General features: G+C 43.4%; 1 protein-coding gene across 1 annotated transcript in view; it reads right to left on the reverse strand.

The window, feature by feature from the left end:
- LOC147707455 (uncharacterized) overlaps window positions 1-22,337 on the reverse strand; it is a 504,820-nt gene extending 482,483 nt beyond the window's left edge. Inside the window, exon 1 of the mRNA XM_086925648.1 lies at window positions 22,207-22,337. The gene's annotated coding sequence lies outside the window, so the exon portion shown is untranslated. The remainder of the gene's footprint in view (window positions 1-22,206) is intronic.
- Window positions 22,338-22,546: the final 209 nt, after the last annotated feature.

Genomic DNA, 22,546 nt, shown 5'->3' on the forward strand with positions numbered 1-22,546 from the left:
TCCACGCAATGCCTCTCATCCACACAACGCCACTCATCCATTTGCAAAACCAAACGAACAAACTCTTCTATTGTGAAACCTATTGCATTTTCAATGCTTGATTCTTTCACTTCTTTATGTATTTTGTTTTCCACAATTATATCCTCTTCCTTCTTTTCTTAGGTAAATAAATCTATTAAACACCATTTCTGGTTTAGTCCCTATAGCTGTCTTTCTTTTTACATCACTCTCTGTTTTCTTCTCTTGTACTTACTCCTTTATTTATTTATTTTTTAAATTGGGGTTAGCTCCCGGTTCGCGAACCGGTGAGCGAACCGGAAAGCGAGCTAAAAAAAAACAGCTTGCCAGAGTGTTACACTTTCTAGCAATTTTTGTAAAAAGGGGAGGTAGTTTTATATTTCTTTTTCTTTTTTGAACATTATTTGTTTTTTTTGTATTTTTTGAACACTTTTTTGTTTTTTTTGTTTTTTTTTAAAGGGAAAGAACAGAAAGAGGCATTGAAAATGGCTCAACAGGAGCAAAAAAAAAATTTAAACTTCTTGCGTTTGGAACATTGGTGTTTCTCGAAAGCCAGATTAATTAATTTCACACTCATGTTTGCGCATGAAATTAATGTTCCACAATATAAGCATGTCAGCTTCAGATGGACAAAAGTTTTTCGTATATTTGGCACTGTTTCGTTTGCCTCTGCCACTGAGAGAGAGATATCAGAAGATGTTCTGGCCACCGAAGTTGGGGGGTTCTGTTGTAGTTCACGCATCTCTGCATGACTATAGTTGATTGGATGCCACCTCTGCATATGTCGGTGCATCGTGTAATTTCCAAAGCTGTATTTTTTATTAGTTCCCCTGGATAACTTATCTTGGCAGATAAGGCACGTAGCATGGCGTGCATTGACTTTTTTTTCTCCTGGAGGAATGGAAAAAAATTGCCAGATAAAGCTTTCTTTCCGATGAGATACCCGGGGTAACTCTTGGACAAATCGTGGTCCCTCTTCTTCCTCTCGGTCTTCTTGTTCCTCTTCCTCCTCTGTGTTTCCAATAAACTGTGCAGGTGGTCCTCTCTTCCTATCAGGAGATGGTGGTGGTGGTGGTGGGGGTGCAGAAGCTGAAGCTACTATTGAAGCCATCAGAGAAAATGATCAGGTCTTCCTTTCTCAAAGTTGAAAGTCAGAGTGAGAAAAAAGGTGGGGGCTTTCATCATTTGGGAAAAAAAATATTTCCAAACCAATGAAAAGTGTTATTTTTAGGTCACATGACCTAGTCTTACATCATTAGTAAACCAAAAGTGAAATGAACCAATGAAAACTTTAATAAACAAGTCACATGACCTGTTCCGCTCACGTTACGCGGACCGCGCCGCGCCTCGAATCGCTTCCGGTTCGCGTTTCGGAGCACTTCCGGGAGCGCTAACGCGGCGCGTCATAAGACGCATTACGCGACAACGTGATATGTCGCGTTTCCGCGACGCGTCACGATGTTGATTTCTGATGCGGTAGTTGCGTGAACGGAACATTTATCGGTTAGCGGACCGGGTCGCGGCATCAAATTGAGCTAACGGAAAGCTTCCCGGTTCGCGAACAAGGAGCGAACCCCAAAAATATTTTTAAAAAAAATAATCATAAACATATAAAATATAATTTGGGATATAAAGAAAAAGACATTTTACAGCTACAGATATTAGCTTTTAAAAAACCATTGAAATTCAATGAAAAAACCATAGGTTATAGAACATATATAGTTAGGAATTAGCATTTACAAAACCATATTTTACTCACACAAAACCATTGAAATTTCATATATAGTTAGTTGCCCTAACTATATATCGCGCACCCGCAATCCACTGCTGATGATGTCACATATTACATCATTCATGACATGGTCAGTGACATCACTGATGACATCACTGATGACATCTCAAATGACATCACTGATGACATCATCCAGTGACTGTATGTTGCAGTAAAGTAAAAATATGTCTTACATATTGATGAATGAGTGGATGTTTAAGTGTCTGGATGAAGGATTTAGTAGGTGCATGACTGACTGTATGAGAGAGTGATTAAATGTGTGTCACTGAGTGCATGGGTTAGTGACTAAACTGTCTTATTTTGTGCATCATTATATCTGTTGTTCTGTATACTGCTGCATGTGTTGATCAGTAGCTACATGAGTAACTATATGGGTTATTGATTGTTTGCCCAAGTATTTGTATGGGAGACTGAGTATGTGTGTGAGTTGATGGAAGGTGTATGACTCTGTGCATAGATGTGTGAGCAGTTGATTCACTATATGTATGGGTTCAAAAGTGCATGTGGAAACAGCTGCATGGACAGTTGACTGTCTGCATGAGTGTATTGCTGAGTGAATGGATATCTCAGTGCTACATGTCAAAGTAAGTACATATGTAAAACACAGTACATGTGAGAGTAGACATATATAAATAACTGTGCAGAAGAGCCAGTGAATGTGTGAGTGGCTGCATGGATCATTGAAAACTTGTATCAGTGATTGTATAAGAGAGTAAAAATATGTTAGAATATGTTTGAATTAGTAAGGTGTGTATAACTGTATAGTTGAGGAAATGGAGGTGTGATTGATTCTTTGCATGACTGAGTAGGTGCATGAGTAACTCCATGGATGAGTGACAATCTGTGAGTGTATCTAAGGTTATATTAGAGTCTGAAGAGGTTCATCGTATTACCACATGAATGATGTCATCAGTGATGTCATCAGTGGTGTCATTTGAGATGTCATCAGTGATGTCATCAGTGATGTCACTGACCATGTCATGAATGATGTAATATGTGACATCATCAGCAGTGGATTGCGGGTGCGCGATATATAGTTAGGGCAACTAACTATATATGAAATTTCAATGGTTTTGTGTGAGTAAAATATGGTTTTGTAAATGCTAATTCCTAACTATATATGGTCTATAACCTATGGTTTTTTCATTGAATATATATACATATATATATATATATATATATATATATATATATATATATATATATATATATATATATATATATATATATATATATATATATATATATATACATATATATGTTCACTGAAAAAACCATAGGTTTCACCCATGCTATAGTTAGCTGGACATTTCTTTCATACAAAACCATTGAAATTCCCCTGTCATAGTTAGTTCAGCTAACTATAACTCGCGCGCCCGCAATGCACTACTGATGACATCACATATTACATCACTCATGACATGGTCAGTGACATCCTCATCACATCACTGATGACATCTCATATACTATATCATGGGTGAAACCTATGGTTTTTTCAGTGAATTTCTAAGGTTTTTTAAATGCTAATTCCTAACTATAACGTGGCTGAAACCTATGTTTTTTTCAGTGAATTTCTAAGGTCTTTTAAATGCTAATTCCTAACTATAACGTGCATGAAACCTATGATTTTTTCAATGAATATATATGTATGCACTGGAAAACTAAACACTCACTTCCTTTACAAAGAAATGGAAAGTTTGCATCTCTGCAACCTTTCTAATTTTTCACCTTAGTCATCTTCCACTCAATCAACACAGCAACTACAAATACACACACCTACTTGCTACCATTCTTGCCTAAGCTTATCAATTATTCTTCTTTAATTTAAATTCAAAGTGCAGGCCCTTTATTCAGCCTTCTTGGTAACTACTACCCGTGAATAGCAGTGTGTAATTTGCACACTTCTGTCCTTTCTTGCGTCTTTTCTACCACACATTGCGACAGGTTTACAAGCCCCTTGCACCACTTTTGCATAATTTTTCCCACAACCTTGTAAATCTACCCAAATGTTTGCACTTTATGCACTAGCTTTCTTCCTTAGTTGTTGTACTAGTTTCTCTTGCTCCCACTGCAGAATCCAACACCCTATCTGTGTAATGAGCTGGAAATCCAAAGATCCACTTCACTGACAATGCAGTGGGTAGTTTTCGTCTCTCCAACCTTTCTTATTTTGCACGTTTTTCATCTTCCACTCAATCTACACATCATCCACACATACACACACCTAATTGCTGCATTCCTTAGCTGTGATTATCAACTATTCTTCTATTTTATATTCATATTCAAAGTGCAAGCCCTTTATCGAGCCTTTTTGTTGTAACTACTGTTCCAGGAATTCTGCTCATACACAGAACTGTGCATAAAGACTTAGGACCTCAGTGAATTACGATGTACCAAAACCCACCTTACTACACACACAAACCCCCTACCAAACTAGCAATCAGTGACTCATTGGTTCTTCACCCTAGAGCAAAAACACCAATGACTAGTCAACCAAGAACATGCGACTTAGATTACATGAAAGTAAAGTGGATAACAAAAACACTCTTTCAATATACTCTTACACCAGTCAAAAACAAGATGTAAATAAAGACACGTGCAACTTTGAAATATTTATTTCTAATGCCATAATCTCATGCACAGTACCTTAGAAAATACAAACAAACATATTATCAAGGTTGTGAGCATTGTTACTATTCTATGAAATACAAATGGAAAAAAGCGTCCTATAATGCTAAAGGTAAACAAATGTAAAATATACCTACATTTCACCCTCCCTACCTAGCAGATTAGTTTATAACTACAGAAAGTCTCATAGGATAACATGGCCAGACCCATACCTCTGGTACTCAGCAATAGTGGATCACATTCAGTGCTCCACAAACTGTCAAGATACGAATGTTCTCCAACTGTGTGTAACTTTGCCTCCACAATGGATTATGAAACTCGCAAGTATCAGAGGTGGCCACAGCTCCATATGTATTATGGCTCGAACGTAGGGGGATCATTCTGAATAACAGACACAATATTCAAGATAACCTTTATGTTCCATGCTCTCACTATACACACAAAACTAGTGAGGCAGTTTACAAATCTAGCATAACAAATTATTCTCATATAAAGCAAAATACTCAGCCTTCTCTAAACAATATCACAAGTACGTGTTGTGTGCAAAGCGGAGCAGGAAAGCAAAAATAGTGTGTAAGCTTCTAATAAACCCATGCTAACTTAACAGGGTGTGAGTGCAACGCTCAGCCCCACGGCACCCTTTCTTAATCAAAGCATGTGATATAAACGTGGGCAAATTAGGAAGGCAGAGTCCAAGCCTAAAAAGCAGAGTCACGTTCACATTTCCCAAAAAAAGTTACTCGCTCTTTGATAGAAAACAGTATCTTAATAATAAAGAATACGTAGAAAAATCAAAGAGTCTTAATCCAACAGAGTGTAAGCACAGTATGTAGCAACAGCCTCCAAGAGGAAGTAATTGTTCTCATCTGAAAACATTTCAGCCATCCAATTCAATAGTGGGAATGAACATACATGTTCCTCAACAACAGGAGCCTCCATCACCATCGGAGGAAAACTCGGGTCATCTTCAATGTAACTGCGTGCCAAGAACTCAAGCGCTGCTGCAAAAACATTCCAACGTCCCATAACTCCATGTATCGCTGCTAAGGCCATAATCCCGCCGCCAGAACAGAGTACGTCATGAACCAGTAAGGGGCTCATCAGCTGGTCATAATCCACATTAGGAGACACTGTACGGCAGAGAATCAAATCCGGGGCCCAGTCGAAATCACTGCTCAGGCAATGGAACACAGGTTGAACGCATGTGAAAAAGGAAAATCGAAACGATAATCCATAAGCTGCACTTAATGTAGCCAAAGGCAGCGCTCCGTAGTAACTAAGCATTCGGTTGCGAAGCAGCCGGGACATATTATCGTCTGCTGCAAGATGTGCATCCATATTTATGTAAACAAATCAATAAAAGCACACCGGCAACTAATGCGAGTATTAAGCGCAATCCACCAAAGATGCTGGAAAAAAACGAATGAAAAAATCCCAAAAGACACCAAATATGCCTTCTACAGAAGTCACAAGGCCACTGCTTCTAACTTTAAAAAAGTAAGGTAACCCCGTAGTCAAGGACACATTAAAGATACTCTAAATTAACTCCCCAAAATTCAAGAGCACGTCTGTATTTAATAAAGCATACACTTCTGTGCGGGTGTTTGCTACATGAAGGACAAATGTTTCTGTACCAGATATAAGAGCTACCTCTTTTTGAGACAATAGAGCTCTTTTACGACTCATTTGGTTGACTCTGCTTTTAAGGTCGATATTGACAGCCAGATGGAAACATCCAGCTTCCCATGCAGAGGAAGTTAACACAACTTTTTTTTAATCAAATCACACGCTCAGTTACCGTAATCATGTAAGCGATGCCTGCTAACATTGCACAACAATCTCCATTATTTCAAAGTAAATAACTCCAGTTTCCAGTAAACTGACCGTTGTTATGATAGCATATGTCGGACTAACTTTCAAAACTCAGTCCAAATTAGGCGCATCTTGTATACAAGAGCCATACAATTGTATGTGTCTACAAATTAAGGAGTGATCTGGTACTATTGGGCAATCCTCGCCATTCTTTTCCCTCCCTCAGACACCTATATGTAAATAGTAATAACTAAGCTTCATGCAGATAACCGCTCTCTAAACATCCATATCTGCCTGTAGCATAGTATTTCATGCAAACCTCAAACTTCACCATGTTAAAAAATAATGTTATGATACTGTGGATAAGCCACACACCTGAATTGGATCTCCAATGAGTGACCACTTCTAACCATTCTCATAGCGCGCTCTGTGCTCTGATTTAACAGTGAGAGAGTGATTGCACCATAGTTTGTACTGCTAATAATTCTCAGCATACGCTACGAATACGCTTCGAGGTTACGCGTCGCATCAAAGCTTCCGTGTGACGTCATGTACAGCACCCCGTACAAAAAAGACGCAAATGTTTTTAATTGTTTAAAAACATATTCATGTATTTAATGTATATACTAACAGAAGTATCAATCTAGGATAATTATGGAATCATTTTTTTTAAGTTTTACAAATCCTATATTACTTCTATTGTATGAGTGCAGCTGCGTGCCCCTCCGCCTGGTATCCTAGACTCCACCACGCCCAGACCTGGTTCATAAGCACGCGTGATCGTCACCACAAAACCATTAGCACGCATATCACTTTTCCACACATGCTTTTACAACTAGTATGCATTTACCATACATGGATAATCTTAATAATGTTTTTTTGTTGACCAACACGTGTTGTGATGCCTGTGCCTTACTTCCTTCAAATTAGTTTCTAGGTATACGTGTGACCAAGTCTGATAAGATCAGAGGCCAAGGACAAACACCGTGGTATCTGTGGCACAAAATCTCTTCGATCACAGAGAAAATATGCGCAGGGTAAAATGAAAGTAACAGGTATAATAAAAATAACTACTAAAATGGAGGTTGAACGGAGTATGTAATCAACGTTTGGCGCCTCAACACTACATTTCAAATAAATATACATACAATATGTTTATTACAAAAGTATAGCACCGGATAACACACATGACCCAGGAAAAGAAAGCGGCAAATTTAATACCTAAAATCAGGAGAGGTTTGCTTGGCGAACTTGAAGAAAAAGAAAAAAAGTGCACTTGCAAACAAGGCTGCGCATGCGTAGAGAGTACAACCGATGCAGCAGAAAAAAACGGAAAGTTTTACATACTGTCATAGAAATATAGCTCTAAAAATTGCCCTCGTAATTTGCTCCCCCAGGACCTAATAAACAAAACGGACTTCTAGTTTTTTTCCACCTTTTCCACCGCGTACAAGTACTGCACGAGTACCCCGCCATTTTTTATTTTTTTTTAAAAAAAAATTGAGCCTAAAGATCCATGTACCACCCCCCTGACCAAGACCGTAGGGTCAGAATGTTTCTACCCTGCCCCCTTTCCTTATTGCTCAACTTTGTTTTACTGTTTTCTTGTGACTTGGCTCTCACGACAAGCAAGATGGCTGACAACATTTCCTGTTGTGGAGTAATGACAACCAATCATCATGCAGCTCTTGCTCGTAATTGTACGTATTTCCATATGCGTATGCCTCGATTATCCTTTAAAAAAAAAAAAATAGAGCCTAAACATCCATGTACGACCCCCTGAGCAATCCTAAAGGGTCAGAATGTGTCTAGCCTACCCCCTTCCCTTATTTCTCAACCTTGCTTTACTGTTTTCTTGTGACTCGGTTCTAGCGAGGCACAAGATGGCCGCCAACACTTCCTGGTTTCGAGTGTTGACTGACAGTTTACAGCCAATCAGCATGCAGCTCACGCTTGTAATTGAACGGATTTCCGTACGCATGCTGATCTCCTTCTCTAGATATAGCTATGAATTTACATGCAATTTTCTCAGAAACTACTGAATGGATGTACACCGTTTAACAAAAAGCACAATCTGCGAACAGTTCTCTACCTCTCTGTCAAAATTTCGTGTAATTCCGTTCAGCCGTTTGGGCTGTAGCCCTGGCTAAAGGTCCCTATGGAAAATTGCATGGGGAAAACACGTTTTAGGATCCCCCTTTTTTCTCGGCCCCCACTTGACGAATCACCCCCAAACTTTTAGGGAAAGAGCGGAACCAAGCAGGCCATTTTCTTGGAGAAATTCACGAAGATTCATCCACCGACGCCAAATTTATTCCAAATAGAATGTTGTGGATTTCCTATGGAAAGTAGGTCATAAATATAACTACCAATAGGTAATATATATACATATATATATATATATACATATATATATATATATATATATACATATATATATATATATATATATATATATATATATATATATATATATATATATATATATATATATATATATATATATATATATTACCTACTGGCAGTCGCCAGTAGGTATATATAGTTAGGATTTTTTCCCTATGGCATTTTTGAAAATTCTATGTCTAATAACTTTGGCGTTTGTGGACGGAATTGGCTGACATTTTCAGGAAAATGGCACATTTTGTTTCTGAGCAGCCCTTGAAAATTTGGGGGGGTTTCGTCAAGGGGGGGCCGAGAAAAAAGGGGGGTCCCAAAACGCGTTTTTCCCATGTTAATTTCCATAGGGCGTTTGGCCTCACTTTTAGCTCGAACGGCTGAATGGATTTGCACGAAACTTGGCAAAATTGTAGGGACTGTTAGCCCGATGTGCCTTTGCTAGGTCTCAATATATGTGCTTCAGTGGATTTTGAGAAATTAACGTTTGAATCAAGATATATATCTGTAACAGCGCTCTGGGCAGCGATCCGGTCCGCTTACTTTTCGCGAAACGGAACTTTGCGCGCAGAAAGCTGATTGGCTCCCCGGTGTCTGTCAACATTCTAAACAGTTCGGAGCGGCCGCCATCTTATCTCTCGGTAGGATCGAGAGAGAAGAAGAGGTGAAAAACGAAGGGGGAATTTAATGAAAGGGGGCAAGGTATCCCCCTCTTGACCCCCTAGGAATGTTGTTGGGGTTATAAAAGGGTCCTGTGGGTAAAATAAAAAAAAAAAGATTTTTCACGGTAGAAGCGCTTCACGGGCCGCGAACTGGGCCGCAAACTGGTAGCGAAACGGGAATTCGCCATTTTGTGCTTCGTTAATTAAATTACTAGGTATAAGGGGGTGCGGGAGACGTATCCTAATCCCCTATGTTTCCTGAGGGTGGCTGAGGAGGCTCATATATGTTGATACATCTCTTCCAGCGGCTGTGCGTGAGCTTTTTATTTTTTTTGCTGCGTGACAGTCCGGAGCGGCCACCATCTTATCTCTCGGTAGGATCGAGAGAGAAGAAGAGGTGAAAAACGAAGGGGGAATTTAATGAAAGGGGGCAAGGTATCCCCCTCTTGACCCCCTAGGAATGTTGTTGGGGTTATTAAAGGGTCCTATGGGGAAAATAAAAAAAAAAAAAAAATTTCACGGTAGAAGCGCTTCACGGGCCCCGAACTGGGCCGCAAACTGGTAGCGAAACGAGAATTTGCCATTTTGTGCTTCGTTTTAATTAAATTACTAGGTATAAGGGGGTGCGGGAGACGTATCCTAATCCCCTATGTTTCATGAGGGTGGCTGAGGAGGCTCATATATGTTGATACATCTCTTCCAGCGGCTGTGCGTGAGCTTTTTTTTTTTTTGCTGCGTGACAGTCCGGAGCGGCCGCCATCTTATCTCTCGGTAGGATCGAGAGAGAAGAAGAGGTGAAAAACGAAGGGGGAATTTAATGAAAGGGGGCAAGGTATCCCCCTCTTGACCCCCTAGGAATGTTGTTGGGGTTATTAAAGGGTCCTGTGGGTAAAATAAAAATAAAAATGATTTTTCACGGTAGAAGCGCTTCACGGGCCGCGAACTGGGCCGCAAACTGGTAGCGAAACGGGAATTTGCCATTTTGTGCTTCGTTAATTAAATTACTAGGTATAAGGGGGTGCGGGAGACGTATCCTAATCCCCTATGTTTCCTGAGGGTGGCTGAGGAGGCTCATATATGTTGATACATCTCTTCCAGCGGCTGCGCCATCTTGCCTTTTTTCCAATGCCACAATTTTGTCGTGCACGGCAGCCATTTTAGATGCCAGGCTGGTCCCAGGCTATCACCTACCCCTGCGGATGTAGTTTATGGCCCCAGCTGTAGAGAATTCAGACATGCCAACCCTCCCGATTCAGGCGTGAGACTACTGATTTCAGTGCTAGTCTCCCGCCTCCCGATTTCTGCAAGCAAAAACCCGGGGGCATATTACGAACAACTACCGATAATTTTTGTCTCTAACTTGCTTAGAGACAAAAATTATCGCCGCACATCGGCGATTTTTATCGCAGATAAACTTTGCTATTATCGCAGAAAAGTCAGCGATATTCATGTATTATCGAGCAAATGCTCTTAGCCATGTTATCCACCTCCCATTGGATAACATGGCTAAGAACTGCTCAGGGCAGGTGTTAGATTTTGGAGATATTCGCGCTTAGCGCGAATATCTCCAAAAGTTGGTAATAGGAGATAGCGATGTTAGGGAGTGTTTCCAGTCGCTAACATCTTGGCACGCCACTTTGCATGTCATTAGTGATAAGTATCACTGACATGCAAAGCGGGGCCCAAGATGGTCGCTATCTCCTTTTAGCTGTCACTAACTGGTGTTAGCGACAGCTTGGTAATAGGGAGATAATTTTATCTCCGCTTTCATGGCTTTTAAAGCCAAAAAAGCGGAGATAAACCCCCTTGATAATATGCCCCACGATTCCTTGGGGGTTTCAGCTGACAGGGCTTGGTATTGTGTTACATGGTAATTTTTCCAGGAAACGTCAGAGGGTCGATGCAGGTGTTCTAGAAGAGGTGATACACCATTTAAGCCTCATGAACAAGCGCATGGTCTTTTAAAGATTTGTGAAGTACTCAGGGCGGCGGTGTGTGTGTGCCCTCTTTCAGGAGCGGGCGGGGGGGCACTGCCAGCAACTTGCCAGGTCAGGTAGTGTTCAACACGTGCATCACCCTTTCTCTGCCTGCTATTGCGCTCCATGCTTCGGAAAGGTAAGAAAAAGAACGTGCATTTGAGTTTGAAATGTCCGATCCTGCAGCAGCACACTTCCAAAGCCCACACATGACAGTAACCCGATTCAAGGCCCCATTCACCCGTTTTAAAAAAAATAGATAACACTCCAACAAAGTAAGATTATAAAACTTTATTAACTTTTAACTATAATGAACGGAACAAAAACTGTAAAAACCTTTAAACATTTTTCACCCAAAAAAGCAACAATGGTCAGAAGCTGTCTTTTGTGCGAATAGTCCCAAGGCAGCACAACGTGCAGAGTTCTGGACGGCACCCAGGTGATGTCGCCTGTGTGCCGCACTGGTTTTGGGATCCTACAATGCTGCTCCGAAAATTGGCGTGGGGCGTCCCGGGTGGTGCGGGGGGAGGTCTCGTCAGTAGCGGTCTGTTGTGCGAATAGTCCCAAGGCAGCAGAACGCGCTGAAATGTTGATGGCACCCAGGTGATGTCCAGTAAACTGCCGCACTGGTTTTGGTATCCTACAATGCTGCTCAGAAAATTGGCGTGCGGCGGCCCGGGGGGGGGGGGCGTGGGGGAGGCGGCGTGAACGGGCCTCCCCAGGTGGCGGCCATCCAGCTGAGTTGCGCCCGCTCTTGCGGCTACAGCGTCTCGCTCACCATGTTGTTGAGTTGCTCCCACTCTTGCAGTGCAGCGATAGGCGGCTGCAACATGACTCTTAAAATGGCGGACGGCTCTTCGGTTTTGGGCCTGGTCCACTGAAATGGCCCTGGGACACCTTGGAACTCGGACGCTTGCCTGCTAGGGCATGGGCTCCATTCTCGAAAAGCGTCCCCTCAGCCGTGAAGATTCTACAAAAGTCTTGGGGGCCCCCGACTCCCGCAGGCTTCCGGTGGGGAGCGGCTGCCATGATTGCTCGCGGAATGACCACGACGGAGCCACGAGATGGTGGTGCTCTCATGCTGACGCCAGCTTCAGTCTGAATGATCCAGAAACAAGGTGGGGCTTTCATCGTTTGGGAAAAAAAAATGTTCTAAACCAATGAAAAGTGTTATTTTTAGGTCATATGACCAAACCTTCCATCTTTAGGAAACCAAAAGTAAAATGAACCAATGAAAAGTTTTATAAACAAGTCACATGACCTGTTATGCGGCATAGGGCTACAAAAAGCGTAGAAAATCCGTTGGCACGTGAGGCGGCGTCAGTAGCGGACCGATGTGCGAATAGGCCGAAGGCAGCACAACGCGTCGAGATCCGGATGGCACCGAGGTGGTGTCCAGCAAATTGCCGCACTGGTGTGGCCATCCTACAATGCTGCGCCGAAAGACGGCGTGTCCAGCTGAGTTGCGGTCACTCTTGCGGTACAGTGACTCGAACGCGCCGAGATCCGGATGGCACCGAGGTGGTGTCCAGCAAATTGCCGCACTGGTGTGGCCATCCTACAATGCTGCGCCGAAAGACGGCGTGTCCAGCTGAGTTGCGGTCACTCTTGCGGTACAGTGACTCGAACGTGCCGAGATCCGGATGGCACCGTGGTGGTGTCCAGCAAATTGCCGCACTGGTGTGGCCATCCTACAATGCTGCGCCGAAAGACGGCGTGTCCAGCTGAGTTCCGGTCACTTTTGCGGTACAGTGACTCGAACGCGCCGAGATCCGGATGGCACCGAGGTGGTGTCCAGCAAATTGCCGCACTGGTGTGGCCATCCTACAATGCTGTGCCGAAAGACGGCGTGTCCAGCTGAGTTGCGGTCACTCTTGCGGTACAGTGATTCGAACGTGCCGAGATCAGGATGGCACCGAGGTTGTGTCCAGCAAGTTGCCGCACTGGTGTGGCCATCCTACAATGCTGCGCCGAAAGTCAAATGAAATCAAGTGAGAGGCCTAATTTCACTTGTGTGTGTTGTCGACGCACTTAATATAAGAATCAGACTAAGTTGAAGACTGTCTGAAGCTTATTTGCACCTGCTGCAGGTTCACTATTGCCCTGGTGTGGCCAAAGGTCGCATATGACATAGGCGGCCGGCTCCCGAGGTCCGGCAGAACTTTTTTCCTTTTCCTTTCTGCTTCTTTTCCTACAATCCGTTTCATTTGAAGACACGACCAGGTCCCTGAATGTGTGCAGGGGGACGCTATTGATTGAATGAAAATGGCGGCTTGACACAAAGCTGACTCAAGCGTTGCTGTTGATGCTATACAGACAAAAATTGGTTTTCAGTTTGTACATTCTTCAGGATTTTTTTTTCTATCCAAGTCTGATTGAGAGTTTGTAGAAAAATGGCTTCAGATTTTCCACATACTACTCTTGAGGAAATATAAATTTTATGGTCAAGATGTGTTCCCTAGCGCGTACCCCACCGTCTCCATGTACGAGTTAAAGTGCATGTAACTTCCCTCCTGTACCAGCTATGAAGACGCAAATACATTTGCGTCCAACGTTAACATGTCCTCTTTCAGACCCACCATGAATGGGTTGAATGGTCCGTTCCTAAGTATGCTATGCCAACGTCTTTTTGTAGTGTACTTCTACGTTTTTCAGCTCTGGCTGAGTAGGCCCTGAATTTCTGCCACCGAGCCTCTTCCTTGGCTTCTGACTCCAAGGGCCTCTGCCCAGGCTGCCTCTGTACCCGTGAACTCTGACTTACTTTCAGCGCGGCCCCTCGCGCTCAGCTCAGCCTGCTGCCTGCCAAGATTGACTATAACCTTCGAGTTATCTGTTCCGCTCCCCGAAAATACATTCCTGCCTGCTAGTTTCAGTAAACATTCCTCCCAGCTGCAGAGCCAAAGGGCCGGCCTGTCTATATGCAAGTAATTCAAGTAATTCATAGCCCTTGTTGCCATGCTCCCATGGAAGGCCCATGCCCCCCACGCTTCTCATACAGACACTAAGGCGCTTATACACGCACTCACAGCAAGTATAGAATAGCTTCTGCCCTAGAGACCTTTCCGCCCAGATAGCCTAGTTCCTAAATATCAGATACCAGATATGATAGAAGCACAAGTTGATCTGACATGCCAGACTTCTGTCTCTTTCCGTCAGTGTAAATGTCAAGTCCCCTGCACCCTCCAGCTTCACGTCAGTCACACGTCATGCAGCTGCGCGCGCATCCAAGCTTCCGATTTCTGCTGACATTGCAACATTTCTGTTAGTGCCACCCCTTTTGTGACACCTACCTGTGACGTTTCTAGCACACACCTCTAGTTCACGCCTCTTGATTACGCACTTGTACCACGTGTATACTGTTATCTTGTCTTCTCTCAGCTGTTACGCCTCCTGCACTTTTGCTTATGGCATGAATTAAGTATATAAGCTATGTACTGTTAATAAAATGTAGCGCTCTATCCCTTCTGACACCCCTGTGGTGGTCAGAACATGATATCCTGGCCATGACCATTCCTTTTTAAGGAATAAAACCCCTAAGAACTCTAACACCACGGACTCTGTCTCTTTCTTCCGATCTGAGTTATTATTGATTAAGTACTTACCTGCATAGAAATTAAGAGAGTAAATTAATTATTTACGTCATTTTGGCGCCCGAACAGGGACCCCTCCCCCACCTCACGCGCCGGTTGGCGCATTGCAAGCTCTGTCCCCTGCCATCAGTTAGATGGACCATACGCGTACCGGCAGGATTTCCTGCATCTCCCTCTGACCCACGGAGGTGATGAAGACTGCGATCAGTGCCCAGACGAGGCGGTGAGGAGTGCGGAGGATCCCGACCAGAGCCTAGCCGAAAGAAACAAGGTCCGAGGTGTCAAGAGGCCCACCAGGTTTCCGAAGTTTTCCGAAGTTTCCCGAAGTTTTCCGAAGTTTCGAGTCGAGTCCAGTCGAGTTTTCCGAGGCCTTCTGTTTCCGTGCTTCCCGGTGAGTACCATTGCTGGGACGTATCTAGACGGGTTTGGGTACACAAGTCCGGTCTGCACTGTTTTTAGGCAGTGTATCTGTACTGTTTAGCAGTATATCTAGTATTCCGAATTTCTGAATTTCTGCACTGTTACACCAGTGTATCTGTACTGTTTAGCAGTACATCCGGTATAGGGGGTAGTCATCTATGTCTCAAATGTCTTTTCATGTGATTAATGTTGTGGTATGAATGTGACCGTTTTATGTGCATTATTGTGTTTTCTTGTATAACTAGTTATATTCAGAATTAAGTATCAAGGATCGCGCATTCAGTATCGAGTAGGCAAAATGCCGTTTTTCAACAAGTTAAAGCAGATAGGAACTAGGAAAGGGATGTTAGAGGAAGAAATTCCTATCCCCCCTAGGGACACTCCAGGCAACTTTATGTATAATAAGCATGGCATAGATGCCATATTGTATCTAGAATTATGGACCGATTATACAAAACACCTAGACGAGAGACACAGATGGCCAGTTAATGGAACATGGGATGCCGAGTGCATCATGAAGGTAGAAGAGGCATTACGGAAAAAGAAAGCCAGACAATCTCAGAAAGACGCCATAGAATTCTGGCGTAAGGAATCACATAAACGTGCTGAAAGAGCACTCCGTAGAGAAGACAGACTTAAAGAATCAGATAGAGCTCAAGAAAACGAATTAGTTACTGAAGGAATCCGAGTAAAAACAGAACAAATAGATCGCATCCGAAATAGCCAAGTAAACGGCATGTATCTTATGGCCGAGGGTACACCTGACGCCATTTCAGAAATACCGAAAAATCTGCCGCCACCACTGGTTCCAACTAATGTAACTCATAGGACCACTAAAGATATATTCCTGAATTCCTATCTAGAAGATGTAGCTCCCGCTTACACCAATCTGCCTGTCCGCGCCCTGCCTACTGACAGGGACGAGGGTGGCACCCCGCCCCCAAATCATGCTCCGCCAGTACCACAACAGACCTCCCCCGTTCCGCCAGCTCCGCCACTTCCCGCACCCAAGATTAACCTACCGAAGCAAATCCAACCTGATCCTACTAAACGACAAATTCAAGTTCAGATCCAGACTCCCCAGGGAGATAATGCCCAAGCGTCCGCCTCAGGAGGTGCGACTGCGGGTCCTCGGTCCCCGCCATTAACACGCAGATTCAATTTCAGGGACACACAGAGTCCTCTCACGTTCCAGTCCCCCCGCCTTGATGCATTCAAGGAAAACATGTCCGTTTGCAGATATGATCCAGTACCCGGAAAAGACGACCTAATGATATTGGCATCACTACGGTTAAGATCTGCTACTGATATCTTGCTATGTTATGTAGGTATGAAGGAACGTCTAGATAGAATATAGAAGTTTGTTCAGACAGGGAAAGACCCTGACAGCATCAAGGATGCCATGGAGAAACAGAAAGTTGACATTCAAGCACAGATATTACGATTTTTCATAAACTGTCTAATAAGAGAACGAGATAGGCCTGAGACAGATCAGGATGAAATAGAGGCACTCCACAAGTGGGGTCAAAATATATCGGAAGGAAAACATGATAGACAGAATTGCATAGCTAGTATGTACAAGAAAATAAGAAAGACAGTAATAGAGATACACGAAAAAGAGAAAGACAAAGCTCCCTCCGAGGAGGAAGAAGAATCTGAAGAACCAGAAAAAGCTGCAGATACTATAGCATATGTAGGTAAGGGAAATTACCTTAGGAAGGGAATCCGTCCAGAAAGCAAGAGAGTTTTCTTCTCTGCCTTGACAAATCCGAATTCTGCTGAGCATCAGTTCCAGGAAACTGATAAAAGGCTTCGAGATCGAGTAGGGTACCACGTACTCAATTCTATGGATGAACAAGAACTAGCCCGATCAGCTGTATCATGGGCCGAAAATGCAGACATATATAATGATGACACGGTAGCGCAGACATTTCTGAACCTCTCCCCCGACGAACAGAAATTAGCAGGTGTATACATGATTCAGCACCTCCTCATCAAATACCGAAAACATTATTCTGATCCAGGTCCCTTACACGAAACACTAGAAGCACTACTCATGGATAGATGGAGAGGTTTAAGCACCAAATTAATTCAAATAATTCTAGAACAACGACACAGATATAATACCTTTGTAAGCTCTGAATATGTTCCCGCCCCGCCCCCAGAAAGGAAAATGTATCACATACAACGCCTGAGTGGCGTTGAAAGTCAGAACCCCTTACGAGAAGTGCACCCTGTTATGGGTGAGGATCGTGTCTTGAAACGCGTGTATGTACACACGCCTCTGACTAAGTTAGAACTGTTAGAAATGAAGAAACTAGTCCCGTGCCATGATAAAGACCCTGCAGGTTTTCACAGAGAGCTTAAAGACATGCTACTGATGGGGGATTACACGTATGATGATATCATGAAAATGTTGAAGGTATTATTGCCCACGGGTATCTTTGAGAAGTTGAAGGAAAAGGAATGGGAGGTGGGGGACACAAAGATTGCATGGGCAGAAATAGAGGAAGAAGAAAGAAAACGGGTCCCAGGGGTAGGCCTTGGGGACAAAACTAAAGCATTACCAGGTTTGATAGTACAGGTCCTGCCCAGATTATTGACAACTAGAAAGGAAGATTGGGACGCGATCTCGTCCTGTAAACAGAAACATGATGAAGATACTAGTGACTTCTATTCAAGATTCGAGAAATGTTTTATTATTAACAGTGGCCTCAAACCAAGTAGCGAGTCATATCCGCATCTTTTTGTATCAAAGTTAGTCGAGAATTCCCTACCGTTAGTTAAAAACCGAGTGTACAAGGTTGAGAGTACATGGCAAGCAAACACGCCATCCCAGATGTTACAAATGCTCCAGTATCATCAGAACAGAATTAGAGAAGAGCAAGATCAGGAACAGAAACGTATGAAAGACACGAAGATGAAAATGTTAGTAGCTCAGACGGTCCCAGCTGATGGTCACAGAAAGGGTACGACCCAGACAAGTCACACTACAGCTCCCGTTAAAGGGACATGTAATTATTGTAAGCAGCCAGGTCACTACGTACATGAATGTCCGGTTCTGAAACATAACATAGCGACAGGTAAAACTAAAGAAAGACCGCATCCGCCTAGACAAGACCATAACCAGCATCAGTCTTCACAGAATACACAGAATACACAGCCTATGCATGCTTCTTCAGCTCCAGCACAGACAGTAGCGGTACCACAGCCACAGCCCATTGCCGCGTCTCAGCAAGTTTCACAGCAGATGTACCAGTATGCCCAGTCTGCATATCCAGATTATCCCCGATATACATGAAACAGCCTAGAGAGGGAAGGTGATTTGCCTCTTATTGAGATTCCTGTAGATCAAGAAGGTCCTTATGTACACAGTCACGTATTGGGAAAAGACAGAAAATTCTTAATTGACACAAGGGCAAGTCGCACCACCATCAGCCATGATGAAGTTCCAGGGGCACCCCTCTCAGGCTCACAGAATGTTTCCCTGGGTTTTTCAGGACAGCCTATTGTAAACGAGGTATCGCAACCAGTCCCCCTGGCTGTGGGTCCATTATCACGTGTTACAGACTTGTTACTTACAAAATCGTGTCCAGAAAATCTGTTAGGAATTAAAACATTGAAGGCTCTAGGAGCTATAATATGCTGTTCCCCGGAGGGAGTTAGACTCTTTCTACGGGATTTTAAGGGTCATTATGTTTTGCGAGAATTCGATGTCAGATTGAAAAATGTACCAGATTACTTGTGGGCAAAAGGCCCAACTGATGTAGGTTGTATGCACATTACACCATACCGTGTTACACTCAAGGCAGGTGTGGTTCTACCACGAATCAGACAATACAAATTACCACCCGATGCTGTAGTGGCTTTACTGAAAATCATTGAAGAGCTCATTGCCCAAGGAGTGGTCGTAGAGACCGACTCCAATGTCTGTAATTCACCCATCATTCCGATTCTTAAACGTACTGATCCCAATGCACCGCCAGTATATCGGTTGGTGATTGATCTTCGAGAATTAAATAAATGCATTATACCACAGTTCCCTGTGGTCCCCGATATCTCTTCCTTATTGACTGCTATTGATTCAGAAGCAACGTTCTTTACTGTAATTGACCTCAAGAACGCCTTCTTCAGTGTGCCCATTGATTCAGAGAGCCAATATCTCTTCGGATTCAGTTTAAATGGACGCAGTTTCAAATTTTCGCGCGCACCTCAAGGATTCACAGAAAGCCCCAGCATCTATAGTCAAGCACTGAAAAGACAACTAGATTGTATTCAAATGCCAGTTAACACCGCTTTACTGCAATACGTCGATGATCTACTGATCACCGCACGAAGTGAACACGAATGTGAACAAGCATCACTGACAGTTTTACACTTTCTGGCCGACAAGGGACACAAGGTGTCTCCTTCAAAGTTACAATTCTGTGTTCAGCAAGTTGTGTACTTGGGTCACTTGCTGTCCAAAGTGGGGAGACAGCTCACTCCCGATCGCATTCAGTTAATTGTAAATATGCCACAACCCCAGACACAAAAGGAAGTGCGGGCCTTCATAGGCCTCACCTCGTACTGCAGACAATGGATTCCTCAATATGCATTTCTAGCTAAACCACTCATTCAGTTAACGACACAGGAGGCAGCGACTTCGACTGCCCTCCCTTGGACTCAGGAACACACACAAGCTTTTGAAGAATTAAAGAAAGCCTTATGCCAAGCACCAGTTTTAGCGACACCATGTTACAGCAAACCGTTTACACTTTTTGTTACAGAACGTGATGGTACAGCGTTGTCTGTCCTCACCCAAGATCAAGCAGGTTCACATAAGCCTTGCGCTTATTTCTCAAGTACATTGGATTCAGTAGCCCAGGCACTCCCTGCGTGCTTGAAGTCAGTAGCAGCAACAGCACTAGCAATCAGACAGAGCGATTCAATTGTTTTAGGTCATCAGTTAACAGTACAAGTACCACACTCTGTAGAGGTTTTGTTAAACAGAACCCAAACTCAGCACTTGACTATAGCACGACTGACAGGTTATGAATTAACGTTATTCCAGCCACACATAGAAATCAGACGCTGCAGCATCCTGAACCCAGCAACACTGTTACCTACAATTATGACAGATTCAGCCCCGCATGATTGTATAGAGATCATTAATGCAGTAACAAAGCCACGACGAGACTTAACAGATGTACCACTGACAAATCAAGACCTGACACTTTATGTGGACGGTTCATGCATGAGAACAAATACAGGAGAGTTAGTGGCCGCATATGCAGTGACCACTGAAACCGAAGTTAAAGAAACACATCGTATTGACACACTGTCTGCTCAAGCAGCAGAGCTCATCGCTCTGACCCGAGCTTGTATTCTAGCCAAGAACAGAAATGTTAACATATATACAGATTCCCGTTATGCATTCGGAGTTGTACACGACTTCGGAGTCCTCTGGCAAGAACGAGGTTTCCTGACCTCTCATGGGGCCAAGATACAACATGGTCCCCTCATTCAAGCACTGCTAGAAGCAATACATTTGCCCTCGGGCATATCAGTCATGAAATGTAAAGCACATACTAAAGTTACAGATTCTGTTTCCCAGGGTAACGACCTGGCAGACCAGACAGCAAAACATACAGCACTGACTCACACCCAGATTACTGATGTGACAAAGACAATAGTACCGACAAAGTGTATGGCAGTTAAGGATCCCGCTCTAGATGTAACTGATATTCAGGCACATGCTACCCCAGATGAAATAAAGAAATGGATTGAACTAGGAGGGATCCAGACAGATCAAGGTTGGATGACGAAGGGAAAATCTACATGGTTTCTCCCTGACTCTATGGTTCAAGTCATGATTAATACAGCACATAGCCCGGCACATCTAGGAGAGAAAGCGATGTTAGACAGTTTACAAAATCTCTGGAGCAATAAACACTTACGAGCAGCAGCAAAACAGAAAGTGCGTACTTGCATGATCTGTTGTCAGTTCAATCCAGGTAAAAGCGTCCCTGTAGAGCAAGGTGGATTTCATCCTCCCGATCACCCTTTTGAAGTCCTCCAGATGGATTATATCCAGATGAACAGTTGTCGAGGATTCAAGTATGTCCTTGTAATTGTTTGTGCTCTGTCCCGTTGGACCGAAGCTTACCCAGTATCAGATTACACTGCTCCGACCACTGCCCGACAGTTGGTTCGTGAATTCTTCCCACGGTACGGCTTGCCCCGTGTCGTGTATTCAGATAATGGACAGCCATTCTCATCCGAGTTAATGAAGCAGGTTTCTTTACTGTTAGGTTACCAGTGGAAATTCCATTGTGTCCGACATCCTGAAGCAGCAGGCCTTGTAGAAAGGCATAACCAGACACTAAAAATCCGCCTTGCAAAGATATGTCAGGAGAAAGGGGTCGACTGGATAGTCGCCCTGCCAGTGGCACTATTCTACATGAGGATGGTCGCCCACTCGAGATCAGGGCTATCCCCGTACGAAGTGGTTTTTGGCAGACCACCGAATATGTGGGGGACGCCCATTCCGAAAAAAATCACTGATGTTGATTGTAATATGTTGACAGATTACCTTGCCTCCTTGATGTCTGCACTCCAATCATGTCGTTCACAGGTTGCCGCAGCTTTTCCTGACAACACTGATGTAAAGCCACACGAGGTCCGTCCAGGGGACATAGTTCTCGTCCGAAATTTCGACCGGAAAAGCCCGTTGGAGCCCCGCTGGAAATCCCCGAAGATCGTCCTCCTTACGACCAGGACCGCCGTCAAGTTGGAAGGAAGAAAGGGGTGGGTCCACACGAGTCATATTAAGCTTTGCAATGAACTGAAAGATAAACTGAAACAGGACTCTGACTCGTCCACCCCCACCAAAGACTGTGTTGAGAAAAAAGACTTTACAGTATCCGAACGAGAAAAAACTCCCCAAGAAGAATATCGTATGAAACTCCGATCTAGCAAGTCAGACAGTTTAATTGTTTAAGTCCTCCCCTAGGTGAATCGGTTAAATAGTTTCTGACATGTATCCCCTAGATCGAGATAGAGAGAGAGAGAGACAAGTTAAAAAAGGTGCATATTGTAAATCACTCCGTAGTCACTGTATAGTGACCCTATTAATCATGTTTATTCTAAGTATTTTAGTTATTGTTGCCAGCTTTCTGCTACCTATCTACTGGCCTATTTTCAAGCGTGAACAATCTGTTTACAATGTTTCTGCTGAACACACTTTTAGTGAACTACCTGCACACGAAC

This window comes from Lissotriton vulgaris, chromosome 6 (genome assembly GCF_964263255.1).
Source record: "Lissotriton vulgaris chromosome 6, aLisVul1.2, whole genome shotgun sequence".
Classification (NCBI taxonomy): Eukaryota; Metazoa; Chordata; class Amphibia; order Caudata; family Salamandridae; genus Lissotriton; species Lissotriton vulgaris.